This window comes from Anabrus simplex, chromosome 8, assembly GCF_040414725.1.
Source record: "Anabrus simplex isolate iqAnaSimp1 chromosome 8, ASM4041472v1, whole genome shotgun sequence".
Lineage (NCBI taxonomy): Eukaryota > Metazoa > Arthropoda > Insecta > Orthoptera > Tettigoniidae > Anabrus > Anabrus simplex.
In genome coordinates this window covers 36,437,163-36,457,071 of record NC_090272.1, presented here as the reverse complement: position 1 = coordinate 36,457,071, position 19,909 = coordinate 36,437,163, and the positions used below count along the sequence as shown (strand labels likewise).

Below are 19,909 nucleotides of genomic sequence, written 5' to 3'. Positions count from 1 at the left end.
GGAGGCATTTGATGGTGAGATGGTGGCCACATCGAGAGGAGGTATAATAGTAGTCACGCAAGCCTATACACTAAAAGGCAAATATCGCCGCCCTATTCTCTTTTTTTTAATGGCTCATCACTGCTGCCAACCTGACTATATATTCTTCTTCTTCTTCTTCTTCTTCGTCATCTGCTTACCCTCCCGGTACTGCCACAAAATTTGAAAAGTCGTACGGGGTCCACTCAGTCTCGGGAGGTCAACTGAGTAGAGAGGGTACCGCATGCACTGACTGAAGTTCAAAGGTGGGTGCGCTATGCAATATGCTTCGACCACCTTGCACGCTGGCAACAGGACGGCGATCAATTCTTGTCACGAATAATCGCCATCGATGAACTTTGGGCTAGGGCATACGAACCAGAACTGAAACGTCAGTCTGCAGAGTGGCGACATGCTGGATCACCAAGGAGGCAGAAGGACCGTCAGAATCTTTCTCCAGTCAAATTGATGGTGATCGTCGCGTTTGACGTCAGGGGTGTCATTGTTTGCCACTTTCTTCCACATGGCAGAACAGTGACCGCACAGTACTGCAGGGACCTCCTGGTGCGACAGGTACGACGTGGCGTTGGCGAGAAACGTCCGGATCTTGTGGACAGTGCTATCATCCTGCACGACAATGCAAAGTCACATAAAGTAGAGTGTGTAGGGCAGCTACTGCGGCGTTGGAGATGGGAAGAATTGGAGCACCCACCGTATTCTCCCGACATTTCGCCCTAAGACTTTGATCTCATTCGAAAGATTAAGGAACCACTACGTGGTAGGCGGTTTGCAACACGAGAAGACATTGCTAATGCTGTGCGCCAACAGGTGACCCGATTCACACATGATGCGGCAAATGCTGAGGCAGATGGTGTTCAGCGCCTCCCACATCGTTGGCAGCGTGTGGTGTCAGTAGCAGGGGACTACTTTGAGGGTCTTTACGCCCATGTTTGTCACGTCAACTTTATGTGTACTGTGTTGTCATTCTTTTGCACCGGGAAGGCCATATTGCCCTGTATACTACCGTAATAAATTAGTGTGTTACGATATTTCAGTGCTATTCATTGTCCACACATGTAGTTAACACCTTGTCCTTTCGTCTGTATGGGTCACATTCTCCAACCGGACTGGTATCTTCATGACAAAAAAAAAAAGTAGCTTCGACTTTTTCCTCAACCCTCGTATTACATGCACATATGTTGTACGGCAATAAGAATACACAAAGACTACGTCTGCAAACCGTGGGCCAGAGAGTAGGTGTTCCCTACTAGGTGGCCCGCCTACCCCTTCAGGGGTGGAATGAAAGCTTAGTTAGATAGATGCAAACCGTACCAAGTCCTGACAAGACAAGGTTAGGTTAGGTTGATAACTAAATTTCCTTCTATTTCAACTGAACTGATCTTTATAGAAGTAATGTTGCTTTCCTTTTCGGGGAAGTTCTTACAGATTTTTCTTGCTTCTTAGACATACTAATTGAATTATATACGTAAGTATTGGACGAAATAAGACTGTAATTAATAAAATGCTGCATTGGTAATTTCTCACAAGTTACAGAGCGTTATTAAATGCATTGTTCGAATATGCCACAATTCTACTTACCTGGTATTACCCAGACAGGTTTACAATCCCACAAAAAAAAAAAAAAAATGCTTTAATTATACCCGGAAATGTAACATGAGTGATTTTTACAATACGGCAATGGCAATACGTAATTATTGCAAATCACGAAATAAATCCATGACGTGTCAGTCACTATAAGACATCGTATCGGCAAGTATGATAATGAAATGGCGTATGGCTTTTAGTGCCGGGAGTGTTCGAGGACAAGTTCGGCTCGCCAGATGCAGGTCTTTTGATGTGACACACATAGGCGACCTGCGCGTCGTGATGAGGATGAAATTATGATGAAGACGGCACATACACCCAGCCCCCAATTAACCAATTATGGTTAAAATTTCCGACTCTGCCGGGAATCGAACCCGGGACCCCTGTGACCAAAGGCCAGCACGCTAACCATTTAGCCATGGAGGCCGACGGCAAGTATGGTTAGCGACACTGATTCCAACCCAACAGTTACAAAACAACTAAATATCACTACGTTCAGTGTCCGACTCGTTGGCTGAACGGTCAGCATATTGGCCTTCGATTCAGAGGGTCCCGGGTTCGATTCCCGGCCGGGTCGGGAATTTTAACCTTAATTGGTTAATTCCTACGGCTCGGGGGCTGGGTGTTTGTGTTGTCTTCATCATCATTTCATCCTCATCACGACGCGCAGGTTGCCTACGGGTGTCAAATAGAAAGACCTGCACCTGGCGAGCCGAACCCGTCCTGGGATATCCCGGCACTAAAAGCCATGCGACATTTCATTTCACTACGTTCAGTATTAACAGGGGGGAAAGAGTAGGCCTAAGGTTGTATTATACGCTTAGTGTATAGCTTACGTGCGAGGAAGTATAGGCCAAGGCTGTTGCGCTATGGGGTTTGATTGTCTCGTAATAGTTTACTCCGGGTCTAAAATCTGGACTGCTGTCGTCCCGTAGAAATGCTAACCAAGACACGGAACTTTACCGCTAAAATCTTTACTACCACGGCCCAACTGATATCATTGGTCACACCATAAATAGAGCTCGAAATAAAACACGCTCACTGGCGGTGAATAGAACCCCTGTCTCCCGCGTGGCAGGCTGAAATACTGAATATTATGCGGAGAACGCGTGCAGGCAACCTTCTCTGAACTTCCTTTAGCTGAGTCTCACCAAGTGAGAATTTAATTTGTGTATCTTCGGTAGTAGTTAGCGGAAGTGTAGTTAGACGTACCTGAATTAAGGCCACGGCCGATTCCTTCCCATTCCTAGGACTTTCCTATCCCATCGTCGCCATAAGACATATCTGTGTCGGTGCGACGTAAAGCAAAATAGCAAAAAAAAGAAGAAAAAGGCTGTTCAGTATCATTAATTCCCTGTGCAAAAATGGATGTTTCCGCCCGGGATCGAACCGGGGACCTTCCGCGTGTTAGGCGGATGTGATAACCACTACACCACGGAAACACATATGCTCGCTACTGCATTTGGTGCTCTAAGACACTCTTCCCATCTACAATTTTAGGTTTTGGACCGTAAGAAGGTAATGTGTTGAATATAAATGCTACAGCCTTCAGTATATAACCATTTCCAACGGTCCGCCTCTGTGGTGTAGTGGTTAGTGCGATTAGCTTCCATTCCCGGAGGCACGGGTTCGAGGGCTGAAACTAGGTCAATTCAGCCTCGGTCGGTCAACCGAATAGAGGGAGTTCGATTCCCACCTCAGCCACCCACGAAATGGTTTTCCGTGGTTTCGCAATTCTCCCCCAGGCAAATCCCGGGATGGTACCTAACTTAAGGCCATGGCCTTGTAGTTTGAGGTGACTGTCATCATAGCCATAGGATATGTACTTTAACGTGGAATCGTATGCACAGAAAAACTGATTTTTATGCGTATGGCTTTTACTGTCCGAGGATATGTTCTACTCGCCTGTTCTGTAGCGGTGCACCCGATGGGGGGTGAGCTACACGCACCGCTGTGTGAGGGTATTGTCTATGGGTGTAAGTGTAGATGTATTAAAGAAGCGTCCTGACAGCTAGCGCAGGACGGAGCGTGTTCTGTAGTGCCGTTGCGCGCTCTTGCCACAATCCTACATTGCTTTCTGAATCTACCTTTCGCTCGCACTTGCACTGAATAGCTCGCCACAAGATCTAACTAGGGGGCGTTCCCTACTCGTCACCACCACCGATCTCGCTCAAATTTATAGAACATGCGTGGCTTGGCTAGATATGAAAGTACCTGAAGTGGGAACTCCAGATGGTCAAGCGTATAGAGAATAAAAATAAAAATGTTGATGTGGCTTTCGCACCGTATCAGTCCCTTACGTTAATGCGCACGCCGACCAGTTGTTGGCGTAGCGTTAAGAGCTCGGACTAGCAATTCGATGGTCGAGAGTTCGACTCCCCGTGTGGAGACTGTTTTTTCTGTCAACTTTTACATTATTCATTTTCTAATTACGCAAAGAGGTGAATAATTCATTTTATGTATTTATTTATGTCCGCCTCTGTGGTGTAGTGGTTAGCGTGATTAGCTGCCACCCCCGGAGGCCCGGGTTCGATTCCCGGCTCTGCCACGAAATTTGAAAAGTGGTACGAGGGCTGGAACGGGGTCCACTCAGCCTCGGGAGGTCAACTGAGTAGAGGTGGGTTCGATTCCCACCTCAGCCATCCTGGAAGTGGTTTTCCGTGGTTTCCCACTTCTCCTCCAGGCGAATGCCGGGATGGTACCTAACTTAAGGCCACGGCCGCTTCCTTCCCTCCTCCTTGCCTATCCCTTCCAATCTTCCCATCCCTTCACAAGGCCCCTGTTCAGCATAGCAGGTGAGGCCGCCTGGGCGAGGTACTGGTCATACTCCCCAGTTGTATCCCCCGACCAAGAGTCTGAAGCTCCAGGACACTGCCCTTGAGGCGGTAGAGGTGGGATCCCTCGCTAAGTCCGAGGGAAAACCCGAACCTGGAGGGTAAACAGATGATGATGATGATGATGTATTTATTTATACGCAAAAGGCATAGAAAAGGTGAAAAATTGGGATTTCATTGTCAGACTTTTTTCTACCTGTGCCAAGAATCTATTGTTTGTGTAGAGCCGCCAGGAGCAACCTTCACTCGTCAGGTGGAAACGAATCTTACAGCAAAACGACTATTCACGTTTATGGCACATCCCCCAAGGAGGGGAGATAGCCAGTAAAGGAGAAAAAGAAGAATTTCTGTTTGAACTCGTCGGGAAAGTTCGCAACTCCAATTTTTTTTACAATTGTGCGTTCATTAAAAAAATGACGTCCTATATGTCTTTTGCATATAAATAAAATAAATTAAAATAAATGAATGATATAAAAATTGAGAAAAATATTCTCCACACGGCGAGCCGAACCCACGGCCATCGAATTACTAGTACAAGTTCTTGTCGCTACGCCAACAACTGCTCGGCGTGCCACCTAAGGTAAGTGGCTTATGCGGTGCGAGAGCCGCGTCAACATTTTTATTTTTATTTTCTATACGCTTGGCCATCTGGAGTTCCCACTTCGGGTGCTTTCATTTCTAGCCAAGCCCTGCATGCTCTACAAATTTGAGCGAAATCGGTGGTGACGGGTAGGGAATGCCCCCTTGTAAGTGAGAAGTGAAAGGTTTGACAACTCCTTGCACACAGCAGGCACGGTCTCCATGGAGACTGCAGTAGGTCCACCCACGCTTCCAGGGCAATCGTACCGCTACTTCATTATGTACAATCAGGCGGGCACTGCGCTGTGAGAACGCTTAATATTACGACTGTAAGAATGGGAAGGAAGTGGCTGCCTTGACAAAGGTAGCTTCCCCGCATTTGCCTGGAGTTGAAATGGAAAACCACAGAAAACCATTTCGAGAACGGCCGACGGGTGATTCGAACCCACCGGACTCCTGAGCACAGAGAAAACTGGTCGAGCAGCAACGCCCTGGCAGAACGTGTTCAGTTAGGCTACATTTCAGTAATTCCCACATACTTTGATTACCACCTAATTTTTTTTTTTTTTTTTTGCTTTACGTCGCACCGGCACAGATAGGTCTAGGAGGCCTAGGGCTAGGAGTGGAAAGGAAGCGGCCGTGGCCTTAATTAAGGTACAGTCCCAGCATTTGCCTGGTGTGAAAATGGGAAACCACGGAAAACCATTTTCAGGGCTGCTGATAGTGGGGTTGTAACCTCCCGAATACTGGGTACTGGCCGCACTTAAGCGACTGCAGCTATCGAGCTCGGTGATTACCACCTTATAAGAAGCCAGTGGATATGTCACTCGTCTATCACGCCCTACCTTAAGTAAACATATTACACCAAGTTAGGAACTTCCCAAGTGGGAGTATCGCTTGAGAAGTGCATTTCCGTGAACATTGTGTCACAATCTTACATTATCCATCTGTTGACCAGAAACGTACTCTTCAATAACTTGTGAAGATAAAGTCGATACTAATGGGATGTCAAGCCGGGCAAACAAAGATATGACTTAACATGTTGCAATTCATTTGTGTTCCTTCCAATAGATCTTACACATGCTTTCCTGCGAAACTCAAACATATTTCTGGAACAACTACAATAAGAACAATACAAATTTTTAAATTTTTTTTACCCCTTTTCCGTCCAGGGTTGGTTTTCCCTCGGACTCAGCGAGGGATCGTACCTCTATCGCCTCAAGGGCAGTGTCCTGGAGCGTGAGACTTGGGTCAGAGGATACAACTAGTGAGGATGACCAGTAACTCCCAGGCGGCCTCACCTGCTATGCTGAACAGGGGCCTTGTGAGGGGATGGAAAGATTGGAAGGGATAGACAAGGAAGAGGAAGGAAGCGGCCGTGTACTTTTGTTAGGTACCATCCCGGCATTTGCCTGGAGGAGAAGTGGGGAAGCACGGAAAACCACTTCTAGGATGGCTGAGGTGGGAATCGAACCCTCTCTACTCAGCTGACCTCCCGAGGCTGAGTGGACCCCGTCCCACTTTTCGCACCTCTTCTCAAATTTCGTGTCAGAGTCGGGAATCGAACCCAGGCCTCCGAGGGTTGTAGCTAATCATACTAACCACTACACTACAGGGACGGGCATAATAATAATAATAATAATAATAATAATAATAATAATAATAATAATAATTGTACCGGGCGGTACACCTCCACAATGCAAATTCAAATATTGCGCCAGTTTAAACTCCTCTACAGGAGAACGCCTGAACTTTAACAAACTATATTAATTCAATGGTTTCTCGAAAGATGTCACCACAGTAAATTTGGTAATTTTGAAGTGTCTGAACGGTGTCTATTTCGACTTGTGTTTGTTTCCTCCGGATCAAGAAATTTGGACGTTCTCTAACAGATGTCTCTACAAAACTATAATAACGCACTCTGGTGTAAAGGAATGAACTGTCCTGAAGAAATTTAACATTCATAAGTTTTGTTTTTGCTAAATTTTGGTCTGTGGTTTGAGAGTTGGCAATGTTAATCCTTTCTTTCCGCCAGTTTTGAAATTAGCCAATCCCGAATTTCTTAAATTATTTTTCAGCCAATCGGGGCTTTCTTCCCCAACCTGCTCTGTAACTGTGTTCTGTAACCAATAAACTGCTGTGGGTGTGTCTTATCATTCATGAAAGGTCTCGAATGTTCCACGAGGATATATAAACTGCTGATGTTCTGGTCTCCTCGCCACTTCAGTAACATCTCTCCTAGTGTGATTATGTAGCAGGGGGCGGGAAGCGCCTCTTTCTTCGGGCAGCAGTTCATCCATAAGGTAATGGCCATTTAATAACTTCATTTCTCGCTAGCTCAGCAGTTTAACCCTCGGGGCAGGTTCGAAACTTTTGTCATGTAACCTATCTTTAAAATGTAATAGACACTTGGTAAAACTTCGTCTCTTTAACTATAAATTGGGATAGAGAGTGCTAAACCCTCTCGAGCTCCCACTCCTATTGTTTTGAGGTGACTTTGTTTTCACAACCGTTTCTTCCTTTCTTAATGTAATTAAGTCTTCTTATACAGGTCACCTCTTTAGTATGGGATTAGCCCTTGTGTATGCGGCCTAGTGCCAAGTAGGTTTTAAAAGTGTATTAGGAGTGCAGGTTACGCCTCCAGCCAATTTGGTATTTTGGGCCATGTAATTAACCTGCTTCTTTACTGAATAGGCCCAGTAGGCTGGGTATTTATTACCCCTGTTCGTGGTAAGCCTTGAGGGCAGTTTGAAGTATAGTTTATTGTGGCCTTCGATGGGCTTGAACCTTGAGAGCGGGTTTGCTCTTTCTTAAATTTGGTTTCTGTGTGCCTCGAGGAGGCTTAATATGGTAATCAGGAGCCAGTGCTCCTTGGCATGATTGGGGTTTTCTGCCGCTTTGTTTGAACTTGGTATATAGGTAAAGTTGGGCTTATAGCTCAAGGTTCGCGAGTGTCGGGCTCGAAGCCCAAATTTTGTAATGAACTAAAATTGTACCTTCTTAATTTGTTGATCTGCTACTTGGTACCTGTTCTATTCTGTTATTTATTTATCTTGAAAAGAAAATATAACCTTTGTTAAAGTTTTAAATTAACTTTAATTTCGTAAGTTGAGACCTATGTCCGCCTCTGTGGAGTAGTGGTTAGCGTGATTAGCTGCCACCCCCGGAGGCCCGGGTTCGATTCCCGGCTCTGCCACGAAATTTGAAAAGTGGTATGAGGGCTGGAACGGGGTCCACTCAGCCTCGGGAGGTCAACTGAGTAGAGGTGGGTTCGATTCCCACCTCAGCCATCCTGGAAGTGGTTTTCCGTGGTTTCCCACTTCTCCTCCAGGCGAATGCCGGGATGGTACCTAACATAAGGCCACGGCCGCTTCCTTCCCTCTTCCTTGCCCATCCCTTCCAATCTTCCCATCCCTCCACAAGGCCCCTGTTCAGCATAGCAGGTGAGGCCGCCTGGGCGAGGTACTGGTCATACTCCCCAGTTGTATCCCCCGACCAAGAGTCTGCAGCTCCAGGACACTGCCCTTGAGGCGGTAGAGGTGGGATCCCTCGCGAAGTCCGAGGGAAAAACCGAACCTGGAGGGTAAACAGATGATGATGATGATGAAGTTGAGACCTATTCCACCCAGCATCTTCTTTCACCTCTGCTGTTCCACAGATACCTTGGAACAATAATAATAATTATAATAATAATAATAATAATAATAATAATAATAATAATAATAATAATAATAGGTCCTTGAGCCGATAACATCGACATTTAGCCGATCTGAAGGCAAACTTATCCCTGGGTCCTCTAAATCAAATGCTGCATTCAAAGGCTGCATCACTGAACATTTACTGGGTCGTAACTTTGAATTTTAAAAATTCCACCTGCACTGTCAAGGATTCGAACGACTGTCGTCGTGGTGAGAAGGCACTCTGTTGTGTCAAGTTTTCTTCTCTGTCTCAATGGCGCGGCTGAATGTAAGCATGTCTCCAACTATTCTTAAACTTCTAACAGATCTCGGGATCGAACCAGGGCCAAGTGACAAAGAGCCCTCTCTTAGAGCTGATTACCTTTTTTCCCTTAGACTCTGTGTACTCCATCCTGTGTCTCGCCAATACCGTGTCTCGTTCGAGTCTCCTCTGTCAGCCTGTAATGTTGGTTATCTGTAGAGTGTTTTAATAAGTAATTTAGCTAAGTTTATGGGTTGCCTGAAGGGTAATTATCGCTGTATTGTAGTAAGAAATATGTGTGGTTGTCATCCATCCAGTGGGTGATCACGCCCGATATTGCTTAACTCTGTATATGTATTAGTTGTCTGTATGTGTGTGATACTTATGTACGTGTTATATGCCCAGGGAAACGATTGCATTTAGTGGACATGACTAGCACAGCGGTATGTATGTATCGGTAAGTTGTAATGCTGGGTGGTCGCCCATCCAAACACTGACCACGCCCAATGTTGCTGGTCGGTGAACAGTGAGACAGTTACCGATGTTGTTCGCAGTGACGACCACTATTTGTAACGCAAGGTTTACATTGATGTGGGTATGCGGATGTTGGATCGCTAATATACAGCATGTATGTGTGTGCACCGCCTCGCCTGCGGAGAACCAGTGCTTCATCTTTGTGCTAGGAAGGCTGTAAGATGTTAAGGCCAGTATTGGTGTTGAAGGAAGTGAGAAGTTGCTGTCTCTTGGTGGGTAGGGGGGTGGGGTGGATCTTGGTGGTATGGGGAGGTTGAAACTTGGTTGGGGTTTCAGGGGCCTCAGCTACTCAATCCACCGAGGTAGCTCTGAAGTGGGTTTGCTTGGTTTGTGAGGAGGGTAAGGAGTAAGTGAAGCAGGGAATTGTGAACTTGACTGTTTGGGGGTGGTGTGGGGGTGGGAAGCACTGGCGGAGGTTTAGTGTTAGGATTTGCACTTCGCAAGATGTTTTGCTGCGCCTTGGTTTTTGCGATGACTGCCTTTTTGAAGTATGGACATCCAGGGAACGAAGCCGCATGACCACCGTGACAGTTGGCGCACTACGCCTGGTCCCATGGCACCTTGCGTTCGGTGTGACGGTAGCTGATGACCTTTGCGTTGGGGGACAGTACGGTTACGTGCCGGATGCGACCAGGCCATTATCGTGCCAATAGCGACCGAGTGGATAAGCATCGTGCCGCATGGTATTTTCTAAAATACCGTGGTTAGCAGGTTCGAGTGCCGTTGGTCGAAAGAAAAATATAATAATGTTGCTGGCTTTACGAGCCAGCAACTACTTTTATGGTTCAATTAAGGAGACGCCGATGTGCCAGAATTTAGTCCCGCACGTGCCAGTAAATCTACCGACACAAAGCTGACGTATTTGAGCACGTTCAAATACCACCGGACTGAGCCAGGATCGAACCTGCCAAGTTGCAGTCGGAAGACCAGCATCTCAACCGTCTGAGTCTGAGGCACTTAGCCTGGATGAAAAAATTCCCCATCGGAAAGTTGGCCGGCATGGTAGGAAAATTGGTGGTAGACAGTTTCTAATCACTAGATTGCATGCCAAAAGCCTGGATTCAAATCCAAACCTTTTCGCAGTGTTCAAATGGAGTGAGGGGATCTGATGCTGTTGATGGTGATTCGGCCGTCGGATGGAGACGTAAAGCATTGAGCAGACCCCTTGGTATTATTCGAGAGGACGCGCAGGCCGCCCACGGGAGTCAGGTAGAAAGACCTGCACAAGGCAAGCCGAACACGTCCTCGGACACTCCTGGTACTAAAAGGACACGATAAGTAAGTAGGCCTAAGTCGTAAATAATTTCCGAGAATTAGGATTTTTTTTTTTTTGCTAGTAGCATTACGTCGCACCGACACAGACAGGTCTTAAGGCGACGATGGGATAGGAAAGGGCTAGGAATGGGAAGCAAGTGGCCCTGGTCTTAATTAAAGTACAGCCCCAGCATTTGCCTGGTGTGAAAATGGGAAACCACGGAAAACTATCTTCAGGGCTGCCGATAGTGGGATTCCAACCCACTATCTCCCGGATGCAAGCTCAGGGCCGCGCGCCTCTAACCGCATGGCCAACTCGCCCGGTGATAAAAACCGCATCACCATGTTTCGTGTTGTAAAACGAGTTTCCGCCAGAAGTGTTATGTAAAAGTAGGGGCAGTAGCTGCTTGCAGGATTTACTGAAATGGCATTGCACTTCGTTTAGCTTACCTTATCTGGGGTGATGACACAACTTATCAAATGACAATTTGCTTGTCAACGCCGGTCGCATCCGGCACAGTTACAGATTATGCGGTCGCTAGTAGCACGGGTCGCATGTGGCACGGTCGCATCTGGCACGCCACCACAGGTACGAGCTCTTCATGTCCTGCTTAGCTAGCACCCCTGGAAGTCTGTAACCCTCACTACACCTGAGCAATGACCTGCCTCATACAATAGAGTACACATACCGCAAGTTACGTAAGCACTGACTGACCTCAACTTGTCGTGCGAGTGACGTCACTGTGTATCTTCTGGTCTGGAGTCCAATAGCATGGGAATTCCTCGCTCGGACTTTCCATACGGTTCTTCCCTTGTGAGGCAGGCCACAGAACAGTTCTCAGATCTGACGCTACTTCACTGACTTCAAAAGAATTGTGGATGTTCCCGTATTCTAGTCAATGTAACTCCTCTCAGACGGTAGAGTGGTGGATTTCTGGGTTCGGGTTCGATTACTCCTTAGTTCCGTGGTATTCGAGGTGCTGGATTTACTATCGCCACCATCTTCATCATGTACGGCTCCATGGCTAAGTGGTTAGAGTGCTGTCCTTTGGTCCAGGGTACCCCGAGTTCGATTCCTAGCCGGGTCGGGGATTTTAATCTTCATTGGTTAATTCCAATGGCTCGAGGGCTAGGTGTGTGTGTGTTCTGTCTTCATCATTAAACTTCCTCACAGGTAGGTCCCGATCCTCACAGATGCGCAGGTCGCCTGTACGGAGTCAAATGGCCACACGGCATCACCGTAGGTGGCAGGTTGGCCGCTGGGTTTGGGTGGCGGGTTCGAACACCACTGTTGCCAGATTGTTTCAGGGGTGGTGCGTGGTATTGTTGCAGAGTTGCACAACTCGCAGTAATCTTACATTTAATTTGCCGCCTTTTCTTCTAATTTTCTAGTTTAATACACCGAACATCTATTCTAAAATATGCTAAAATCAGGTCCTTGGATGTACTAGTGCTTCGTAATGGACCAATAAACGCCGCCAGCTGCGAAGGTTTGCTTTCCTACGGCAGCTCCCAAGTGGACAGCGCGGCGCAATGTAGTTTCAGCAGGGACGAACATAAGCCTGTATAGTACCAGCTAGCACACTCCCAATTGTAGGTCCTCGGGTGTTGCACAGAACCAGCAAACCCCCTATTGATTAACAACTAGAAATGTCCCCGTTAGATAGCACCACTCTGCGGATATGTTCCATGCCAATCTCGCAATGCTAATTTCTTTTCCACGCCACTAGGTTACGCCATACCTGTTCACCCACAATATTACCAACAATTTGCATCAATGAAAAACAGGAGGGCAAATTTTCAATTCAAGTGAGGTAAGAATAACTGTATAATTAGCCTCTTATTTTAATTAGTGGATATATATCAGTTCTAGTAGGAACGTAATTCATTACTAGACATCGGATCTTTAGGTCCCAAAAAAGATAAGTTTTAGGCGCCTATACAGGTGGAAGATAGCTTCTTATTGGTTTAAAATAGGTTTAATGAAATGAACGAAATACATCTGAAGGAGTAGTGTACAAGTAGGAAAAACGCATTAAAATATTTAAAACAGAGTATGCAAGACATTATAATGTAGCATTTGGTTGAGATCAGATCACTAGAAGTAACAAATGGCTTACAACGCAACAACAAATTTACTTACGCATCATTATCATTCTCGCTGCGTTTCCGCCATAATTTCGTGCACAGTACGTCATTAAGAACATTGCGAAAACCGGGCGAGTTGGCCGTGCGGTTAGGGGCGCGCAGCTGTTAGCTTACATCCGGGAGATACTAAGTTCGAAACTGACTGTCGGCAGTCCTGAAGATAGTTTTCCGTGGTTTCCCATTTTCACATCAGGCCTTTCGTATCCAATCGTCGCCATAAGACGTATTTTTGTCGGTGCGACGTAACTGAAATTGAAAAAAAAATCCGAAATGTTGTGCTGTAAGTTTATCTCTGACACACTGCTTTTATAAACACAGACAACGATTCAGTGTGACTCAATTTTGACGACTAATTGTTTTGTAGTGTTTGTTAAGATAGTAAAATTAGCAGGAATATAAGCCAGACCCGTTGGTGTCTTCTTTTGTAGTGCACTGCGAGTCATTTTCTGAGAAACTCTGTACAATGGATATTCATACTGTAATACTGAACATCCTGTAACCTTGGACCCCATCTTGTTAAAATAGATGCTGGAGGGAGGGGAAGAATTGGGCACTTTTCTTTAAGTTACTTGAAAATAGTTCCTTTACTGAAGAAATTAAATCATTCACTTTTCGGAACTGATTTATAATTTCTTCTGCTATGTGCAAGACAAGTAACTGGGATAATGGTAAAACCCACAAATTTTTGGTTCCAAGCTTGTCTTACAACACCCAAACCCGCCCCCATGCCTGCTTGACTTGCATCTCTATATCTTAGATGCCTTCCGTGAAAACTTTGATATATAGACTAATAAATGAATAATATTACTGTTTATTTTATGAAACTTATCAGATTTAAAGCGAGAAATGGTTCGTTTATTCTCAGAAAGGCACGTATAGGTCGTAACGCCGAAATAGGCGCGTATAGACACTATAAAATTTAATTTACTGTGACTGTAGGTACATAAAGCTGGCCCCGTGGTGTACGGGTAGCGTGCCTGCCTCTCGCCCGGAGGCCCCGGGTTCGATTCCCGGCCAGTTCAGGGATTTTTCTCTCGACCTGAGGGCTGATTCGAAGTCCACTCAGCCTACGTGATTAGAATTGAGGAGCTATCTGACGGTGAGACGGCGGCTCCGGTCTCGAAAGCCAAGAATAACGGCCGAGAGGATGCGTCGTGCTGACCACACGGCCCCTCGTAACCTGCCCTTCGCGCTGAGCAGCGGTTGCTGGGCAGGCCAAAGCCCTTTCAAGGGCGTTAAGTATCGTGAAAAATAAATAAATAATAATAAGTAGGTACATAATACGGATAACTGTCATAGATAGGCTTGATAGGTTCTTACGGGAAACAATAGGTAAAAACCTGAAGATCCGACGTATATTCATTACTTATCGATAACAGAGGTTCTGAAAATGTTGGTGCAACACCCAGCGTCAGATACCACCAGCCGCTACTGATGGTTTCCCTCTTTTACACCGGACCAATCCTGGGGCTGGGCCACGGTCCCTTATTTGCTAGTCCTAGCACTCTCCTATCCCATCGTCACCATAGACTGCATCACTGCATCGTCAACATAGGCCCTCTAGCACTTGCTAGCGGGTGTAATGATGTCTTCGACTTCACTGTGGTCGACGAGTATGGCTAAAGAAACTTCACTCTGCTCCTGATACGGTGTAACATTTCGATGATAATAATAAATAAAATCATGAATAAAAATATAAAAATAAAATAACTAAAAAACTTATAAAATTAATAAGCATAATTAACCGAAATGTCCGTAGTATGGGCGCCAGAGTTCACCAGAATGGATCCCTCGAATTTAGATAAGAGCATGATAAACTGTATATCCCAGGGCGTGTACATAATGCTGCGTACTGGTACATCTGCTGCAGGCCTTACCTAACCTCCTGAAAACGACTAATTAGGTAGGAACTGCACCTAGGTTTATCAATAACACTGATTCTAAAATAGCTAACTATATTCTTAACAAATTCCGTGCATGAGCACCTCATCAACATACAACATTATACATATAATACACACATAAAATATTGCTGGAAGACTCCATATTTACAACAACAACAATAATGAAAACCGTGGGAAAACGAAAGCGAGAACTAAGCTACCATTTGTAGATGGTCCGATGAACAATGTACATGTATGAAGATAAATACCCTTCACTGTCTCTATATCAATTCGATTTACCGATTCTCATAATCGGCAGTTGTCACATCACACAGATACTGTACCTTGTACTACTGTGTTCACATATTTTAACACTTGTTGTAAAGATATATACACACGTCTGTCGATCCTCAACATATAAATTTATGGAAAGTCTGAGATAGCTTTCACCAACATATAATGCTAGGCCGCCACAAGTGCTACAATACTTAATGTGCAAGCACTCTCCACAATCAGCCACTTTCCACAAACATAACAAGACTACGCTCCACGAACGTTTGAAGTCCAGTCCATTGCAGCCGTGTCACTCCAGTACCGTGTATCAGCACCACTTCCTTCCCGTACAGTGCCTCAGTTGTAGTTGTAGTTGTAGTTGTAGTTATCTTCCTTCTCGTTCCTTTACAATCACCTCTACAATCACCCTTACAATGTTCCTTACAATCTCCTTGGTTGCCGCCGGATGATCATCCTTTATATACATCAACATCCCCCTCCTCTCAGATGATACGTCTGGATTGGTGCTTGCCAGCCAATCATGAGTGAACCTCTTGTCAAGACATGCCCTGAACTTCTCCTTTCTCCCAAGAGATAAACAAACACTCGGGAGTTTTACATGAATCACCAAACTTTCCTAATACAACAACAAGCTCATTTCATCAGGCTGGGATATATACATGACTCATGAATTTCCCGACACAAGTACATCACAACAGACACTGGGGTAGCCATATGACTCATTCAAATTACCAGAGTTATTAAAGCAATGTTTTCCCACTCATGCAAAACAAATTACTCATACCTACATATGTGGATATCTTCCAGCTTATAAATATAAATAGCAAAATATACAAATGGAATACTGATCATAATATCTCAAACTTCTACATATAATTCGGGGTGTGATATATGTACTATCACATAACGCCCCCTTGGTGAATCGATGATATCATATAATATGATTCACCATAAAACAGAACTTCATACATAACCTTATAATGGCATAACTGAACACATAATTTACTGTAATAATGATATATACATTGCGTCTACTGCATTGTATTCGCACACACGAAATACAATTTGTCCAAACAATAATAATTGTACCGGGCGGTACACCTCCACGCCGCTAATTTAAAATGTGCGCCAATTGAAACTCCTCTGCTGGAGGAAGTCTGAACTTTATTGATGGTATTAATTTTCAAGTTTCTACGATCTGTATAAAAATCAGTCTCCAGTGATAAGAATCGAGGGCTTTGAAAAAGAAGCAGCAATCCATCTGCAAGGCTGCAGTTTGTCCCCCTCCTCTTCAACGTTTACATAGAACAGGCAGTAAAGGAAATCAAAGAGGAATTTGGAAAGGGAATCACAATCCAAGGAGAGGAAATCTAAACCTTGAGATTTGCCGATGATATTGTTATTTTATCTGAGACTGCAGAGGACCTCGAAAAGATGCTGAATGGTATGGACGAAGTCTTGTGTAAAGAGTACAAGATGAAAATAAATAAGTCCAAAACAAAAGTAATGGAGTGCAGTCGAACGAAGGCAGGTGATGCGGGAAATATTAGATTAGGAAATGAAGTCTTAAAGGAAGTGGACGAATATTGTTACTTGGGTAGTAAAACAACTAACGATGGCAGAAGTAAGGAGGACATAACATGCAGACTAGCACAAGCAAGGAAGAGCTTTCTTAAAAAAATAAATTTGCTTACTTCAAACATTGATATAGGAATTAGAAAGATGTTTTTGAAGACTTTTGTGTGGAGTGCAGCATTGTATGGATGTGAAACATGGACGATAACTAGCTTAGAAAGAAAGAGAATAGAACCTTTTGAAATGTGGTGTTACAGAAGAATGCTGAAGGTGAGATGGATAGATCGAATCACGAATGAAGAGATACTGAATCGTATTGGTGAGAGGAGATCGATTTGGCTAAATTTGACGAGAAGAAGAGATAGAATGATAGGACACATCTTAAGACACCCAGGACTTGTTCCGTTGGTTTCTGAGGAAAGTGTAGACGGTAAAAACGGTAGGGGTAGACCAAGATATGAATATGACAAGCAGATTAGAGCAGATGTAGGATGCAATAGTTACGTAGAAATGAAAAGGTTAGCACAGGGTAGGGTGGCATGAAGGGCTGCATCAAACCAGTCTATGAACTAATGACTCAAACAACAACAAGCTGATGCTGATTTGGCCTCATTTCACGACCTCATGCCACTCACTATTTCGTGTTTCCATGATGGTTGGTAGTGTAGTGCGTTGTCTACAGATTATGTCGAACACAAAGTCACAGTCACCGAGCCAGAAGAATACGGCCGGGAATAGAACCGAGGACAGTACGTTGGCCGCGCTCTCTACACCCAGAGCAAGCCCCACAAGGACCATGGCCTAACATGTGAGCGCTGTTCAGCCCGAAGGCTTACAGATTAAAAGGTGTCGCGTGTTCGGGCGTTATTCTTACCTAACTATCTCATCCCAATTGTAATTGTAGTCACTTAGACTGAGTGGACTTCGAACCAACCTTCAGATCTAGGTAAAAGTCCCTGACCTGGTCGGGAATCGAACCCAGGGCCTCCGGGTAAGAGGCAGGCACGCTACCATAGGGGTGACCTCGAGATATGTATCCACTAGGTCTATTTTCATACTCTGAACTGAGGAGGAGGCAGGAGGAGAACAACATTCTTTAAGAATATTAAAGACTGGACAGGCATAAAAAGCAATGAAGAACTCTACCGTGTTGCTGAAGACAGAGAACACACTCTACTGTACATTGATCGCCAACGCCCGGGAGACTAGGCAGGGCACATAGAAGAAGAAGAACTTTAATTAATTAATAATGCCTCATGCACCGTGGCAGAGTATTCGCGTGCGATATATGGCTGTTGTTCCACTGTCGCTTATGACCAACAGCTCTTCCGGAAAACCGCATTCCATGTTCAAAAGCAGAAGTCTGATCTTCAAGAAGAGAAAGGATCTGGAAATGAAGGACATTCTACGCCTCGTGACGCTAAGCGGGGCTGCTGATGAAGATATAAGGATTGTATATTATTATTCTATTTATTGAATTTGACAGAGAGGCTGCAGTGCACAGTCAGCTAAGTGGTAAAAAGAAGAATGAAGACCAGGGCATTCCAGGAACTGCCTGCGGGCCAATCTGCACTACATTCTGTTCGGCACGTACTCCACTACACTCATTCCGCCGCTAATAAACCTAATTCGTTCTCTCTGCGTACATTGTAACTTGTGTCTAATGTACAGATACGATGTTTAGGGATGTAAAGATCGCTGTCATCTCTAACATCACCTGAATGGTTAGCGTATTGGTCTCCGGTTTAGATGGCCCTGGGTTCAATTTCCGACCAGTTGACGAATTTTGCCGGGCTGAGTGGCTCAGGCGGTTGAGGCACTGGTCTTCTGACCCCAACTTGGCAGGTTCGATCCTGGCTCAGTCCGGTGGTATTTCAAGGTTCTCAAACACGTCAGCGTCGTGTCGGAAGATTTTGCTGGCATGTAAAAAACTCTTGCGGGTCTAAATTCCGGCACCGCAGCGTATCCGAGAACCGTAAAAGAAGTTAGTGGGACGTAATGCAAATAACATTACTATTATCCGCCTCCGTAGTGTAACGGTAAGAGTTATTAGCTGCCGTCCTCGAAGGCCCGGTTTCGATTGCCGGTAGTGCCAGAAATGTAAGAACGGCAGGAGGGTTGGTATGTGGTACAACTCACCTGCCTGAAAAGAGCTGCATTACCTCGGGTTGAGGACACAAGTTGAGGACACAAGTTGGCTTACTTAATTAACTTCCCGGACGGTGAAGGTCATACAAATACATTATCTGCTGTAAACAGACGTTTGCCCCGTGGTGGGGGGCTGCGTGCATGCCTCTTACCCGGAGGACCCGGGTTCGATTTCCGTCCAGATCAGGGACTTTTACCTGTATCTGAGGGCTGGTTTGAGGTCCACTCGGCCTGGATGATTACAATTGAGGAACAATCTGACGGGTAGATGGCGGCCCCGGTCTAGAAAGCCAAGAATAACGGCCGAGAGGATTCGTCGTACTGACCACATGACACCTAGTAATCTGCATGCCTTCGCGTTGAGCAGCGGTCGCTTGGTAGGCCATGGCGCTTCGGAGCTGTTACGCCATAGGGGAGGAGGGTTAACGAATTTTAATATTAAATGGTTAATTTCTTTGGCTCAATGTCTTTCGTTTCTGCTCCCTGCAAGTTACACAGCACACACGGCAGATGCCACCACCTTACCAGGCTAGCAACAATCACAACATTTTTTAAAAAAGATCATCTCTATGATCGATTTTCTTATTTAGCCAGTTTACCGTAGAGCCTCCGTGGCTCAGGCGGCAGCGCGCCGGCCTCTCACCGCTGGGTTTAGTGGTTCAAATCCCGGTCACTCCATGTGAGATTTGTGCTGGACAAAGCGGAGGCGGGACAGGTTTTTCTCCGGGTACTCCGGTTTTCCCTGTCATATTTCATTCCAGCAACACTCTCCATTATCATTTCATTTCATCTGCCATTCATTAATCATTGCCCCAGAGGAGTGCGACAGGCTTCAGCAGGCGGCACAATTCCTATCCTCGCCGCTAGATGGGGCTTCATTCATTCCATTCCTGACCCGGTCGAATGACTAGAAACAGCCTGTGATTTTCATTTCAGTTTATCGTCCAAGGTTACTTCAGCGAGGGATTCCACATTCACCACCTTAAGGGCAGAGTCCTGCAGCGTGAGTCATTTCGTCGGGGATACAGCTAGGAAGGAGGACCAGTACTTCGCCCAGGTAGCCTCACCCCCTATGCTGAACAGGGGCATTGTGGGGGA

General features: G+C 45.4%; 1 non-coding gene across 1 annotated transcript; it reads right to left on the bottom strand.

Annotated features, from left to right (window-relative positions):
* Positions 1–2,992: 2,992 nt before the first annotated feature.
* Positions 2,993–3,065, bottom strand: TRNAV-AAC (transfer RNA valine (anticodon AAC)). The gene has a single exon. It is a non-coding gene; the product is annotated as a tRNA-Val (tRNA).
* Positions 3,066–19,909: the final 16,844 nt, after the last annotated feature.